The sequence below is a fragment of the Nuphar pumila genome, chromosome 16, assembly GCF_984573655.1.
Source record: "Nuphar pumila chromosome 16, dmNupPumi1.hap1.1, whole genome shotgun sequence".
Classification (NCBI taxonomy): Eukaryota; Viridiplantae; Streptophyta; class Magnoliopsida; order Nymphaeales; family Nymphaeaceae; genus Nuphar; species Nuphar pumila.
The window spans coordinates 53,935,307-53,938,703 of NC_143264.1; the positions used below are offsets into that span (position 1 = coordinate 53,935,307).

General features: G+C 35.9%; 1 non-coding gene across 1 annotated transcript; it reads right to left on the reverse strand.

Annotated features, from left to right (window-relative positions):
• Nucleotides 1–3,089: 3,089 nt before the first annotated feature.
• Nucleotides 3,090–3,192, reverse strand: LOC149813244 (small nucleolar RNA R71). The gene has a single exon (XR_016428443.1). It is a non-coding gene; the product is annotated as a small nucleolar RNA R71 (small nucleolar RNA).
• Between the last annotated feature and the right edge of the window lie 205 nt (nucleotides 3,193–3,397).

A 3,397-nucleotide genomic window follows, 5' to 3' on the forward strand; every position in this document is an offset into this window, starting at 1 on the left:
TACTTTATTTTCCTAACCTCCTCCATTAAAATCGTTAACTTTGAATTAATTGTAGGTTAATTAAGAGGTTACTACTTTAGTCTACCTAACTTAGTCAAAAATCAAAACTAGATTGAGTCAAACCCTAGTCTAAAACCACTTGAGTCTAGTCAAGTCGACCCTCAGCTTGAGTCAATCGATCCTACCTATTGAACCTAATCTAACCTAGTCAATTAGATTGACTTGGTTAGGTGAGTCGTGAACCTAGTCAAAACCGAGTCTACCTAACCGTGTCAAAACCGACCCTAACCTAAGTCAAAGCATAGACCAAACCTAGGTCGAGTCCAAGACCAAGACCCAAGTCTAGTCAAGCCTAGTTGAGTCAACATTAACCTAAGTTTAGGTCAACCGAGTCTACCTAACTTAAACTAAGCCAAGCCTAGTCGAGTCAAACCTAAGCCCTACTTAACCCAACTCGAGCCTAGTCAAAGACTTAGACCTAACCCTAGTCAAGTTTTAGTCCAACCCAGGGTGTGTCAAAACCCAAACCTAAGTCAAGTTTTAGTCCAACCCAGGGTGAGTCAAAACCAAACCCAATCTTAAGTCAACCGAACCCAACTAGTTAGGTCAAGCCTAGCCGAGTCAACATTAGTCCTAGTCGAGTCAACCTTAGCTCGAGCCTATATCTCCCAACCTAATCCAAACCGAGTTCACCCAAATCAATCCGAACTTACCCAAGCCAAAACCGAGCTTAGTGAGTCAACCGAGTGAACCCTAACCCTATCCTTGTTCTTTAGTGTATTTAATGTCATTTAGATTTATTTATTTTGATTTTAGTTTACGTAGTTCATTTATTTGATTTAATATAGTGTAGAAGTGTGTGTGTGTGGATTGTATTTGTTTTTTTGTGTGTGAGATTTGTTTGGTGATTGTTTGATTGGTCGTTAGTTATTATTTAACTTAGTAGTCAAATTGCATTTTATTGCGTAGCATAGTTGCATTTGCATCGTTATTTAACGTAGTTTTAGTCATAACTTGCTTAGCGTATTTCATTCGTCCTGCATTTAGCATAATTGTAATACTCATCAGCATATTCACTGTTATACAGTGTCATTTAGATTGCATTAGGTTTACTTTTCCTTCTATAGTGTTTAAATAAACCCATAAAGTGAATAGTGCACTCAAAGAAACAACCAATTTTTGCCCTGTCGCACAAGCGTTATTTTCTGTGCAAACATTTCGTGTTTTCCAAAAAATTTTGTTTTATTCACTTTATTGACGTGTTATTTGACTGCAGACCAAATTTCAGCTCTTTCGGAGTTGATTTGGTCTGATTTTTAAGCGTTTTGTGAAAACTGCTTTTTCTGGATTTCAAATTACAGGACTTTCGATATCCTGATTTTTCCCAGATTTGAAACGCTTATATCTGGAGTTCCAGATACTGTTTTTCTATTCTGTAAAAACTGCCATATTTTTTAATCTGTCAGTTGCAGAACAGAACAAATTTCGGGAAAATTGGACCTCGTTTGCCCTGTCAAACAGTGGTTTTCCGATAACCTGTCAGAAAGCTATTTTGCACTAGTTAGGGGCATTTTCGTAATTTCCTTAGATACGGCATTTTAGGCCTGTTTTCAGTAGTTGCTGCATTTTAGGAGCTGCACAATCATCATACAGCATTAGTAGAATTAATTTAGCTAATTTTAGAATTAGTTTAGTATTTTATTTAATTTTTGATTGATAAGTAGCATTTGTTTTATTAATTTTATAAAATTAGATTTAGTTTCATTTATAGTTTTACTTCTTAGAATAGAATACTAACTTTGTATTTTTCTGCATTTTTAGGTTGAAAAGCATAATTGTTTTCCAGGGTTATTTTCCAAGTGCGAAGAACGACTAGTTGGTGAAAAGACGAAAATACCCTTGGTGTGGAGCAGAAAATTTAATTATTTTTTTTTCTCTTTAGTGATTAATTGTAGTTGTATTAACTTTATAATTGTAGATTGAAATTTGTAATTAATAAATCAAATTTTCTAGAAATATCTTGATTAATTCCTGTTCCCTGAGGATTCAACCCGAACTTACCACTTTGTGGAAAGTCGGTTTTTATATTTTTGGTTGACGATTTTCCAAAGTTTATTGCAAATACTTGTTTTAAAAAGATCATTTCAAAATATCAACCAAATTTTGGCGCCGTTGTCGGGGAACGGCGAATTAATTACTTTATTTTTTAGAGTTTGATTTATTAATTTGTTTTAGTTAGTTAATTAGCTGTTTCTTTTTAGTTAGTAGGATTAGTAAGTGAATATGGGAATAACATAGTTAGTAAATATATGATTCATGTACTGTTCTTTCTAGGATTCACTTAATTTTCATTCTACAAGGAGCGATTAGACAGGTGGGTTTTAGAAAAACATAGTTTGTGATTTCCTGTATTTATTTGTTTAGCATTTTAGAATAGTTTACTTTGTTATTTATTTATTTATAGAATTCTGACATAGATAGATAGCATATCTGTTTGTTTTTAGTTACTGTTATTTGTTTATTTACATTTTAGTACCTGTGTTAGTTTAGATTTAGAGTTAGGTCGTTTGCTTACATCTGGTCTTAGTACCAGTGTATGCAGGGGCGACGAGGTTTAGGAACCCCATTACACCCATTTGTTGACAACCCAGAGAGAATTTTACATTCTCATCAAAGTTCGACAACAATGGCTGATATGGATCCTCCACCTCCACCCCCAGTTCATCCACGTCCTTTGCGAGAATACTTCATTCCCACAGACTATGTTCAGGCATCCTGCATTCGGAGACCCGATGTAGGAGCGCCTCATTACGAGATTAAGGCCAACATTATTCAGATGCTTTCATCCTTTTATGGCCTTAGTCATGAAGATCCCTACCGACATTTAGATGAATTCCTCGAAATCTGTTCTACTGTTAAGATACAGAATTTTGATGATGATGCTTTGAGGTTGACTCTATTTCCCTTTTCATTGAAGGACAAAGTCAAGTATTGTCTAAAGTCCTTAGATTCTGTAGAAATAGAGTCCTGGGATCAATTGCAACATGAGTTTCTTTGGAAATATTTTTCCATTGGTCGTACGAAACAATATCGTAGAGCCATCACTAGCTTTTCAGAGCTAGATGGTGAGCGCTTTCATGAGACCTGGGAGAGAATGAAGGATCTCCTCAGGAAATGTCCCCATCATCAGGTGCCGAAATGGCAACTAGTGCTGAGCTTCTATGATGGATTGTCTAACAAGAATTGTCAGATGATCAACTCTTCATGTGGAGGGACATTCATGCTGAAGAGCGAGGACGAAGCATGGAGGCTATTTGATACATTGGCCGAGAATTCACTTCACCATGCTTCGAGCTCTCATTCTGTAACGCCCCGGATTTCCAAAACAAAGCTAAGT